Raw genomic sequence first — 754 nt, 5'->3', positions numbered from 1 at the left:
AGTTCTAGTTCAGTTCTAGTTCAGTTCTAGTTCAGTTCTAGTTCAGTTCTAGTTCAGTTCTAGTTCAGTTCTAGTTCAGTTCTAGTTCAGTTCTAGTTCTGTTCTGTACACATTTACAATAATAAGAGCTTACTTGTAATTAAACTTTATCCGAATACATATACTCCAACCTTCAACAAAATATTTCAATATTAATTTAAAAACAGCTAATTTAATAATAATAAAAAATTACATATTTACACATTATTCCATTTAAACACAACAAATTTAATAATTACAAATTTAAAAAAAAAAACGAAATTTAAACACCAAATATTACAAAAGTTTCTTTTTTAAGAAAATTGTTACAAATTTATTAACAACGTTTTTTTATGCAAATAAAAACCAAAACAATAAATTTCATATTAAAGAGAAATTGATAAAAAGAAAACATAATTAATTTGCACTTAAGTCTAGTCATAACTTAAATATTAATTAATTTAAAATTTATTCTAAAACAACCTAAACAGCACACACAAACTTTTTAATAATTATTTTATTTTTTACCAAAACTTTAAGCGTAATTAAAAAAAAAAACAAAAACAAAGTTATTACAAAATCAAATTAAATTATATAAAATGTTTATAACTTCATATATTATACATATAAAATAATATGAGAAGAAAAAAAAAAAAAAAAGAAAGCCCAGAAAAATGTTACTTAAATATTGCATTTAAATAAATAAATTTACGAGTAATTATTGTAATATACGAAT

This window comes from Lucilia cuprina, chromosome 5 (assembly GCF_022045245.1).
Source record: "Lucilia cuprina isolate Lc7/37 chromosome 5, ASM2204524v1, whole genome shotgun sequence".
NCBI classification, from domain to species: domain Eukaryota; kingdom Metazoa; phylum Arthropoda; class Insecta; order Diptera; family Calliphoridae; genus Lucilia; species Lucilia cuprina.
Note: the sequence above shows the minus strand (reverse complement) of the source record.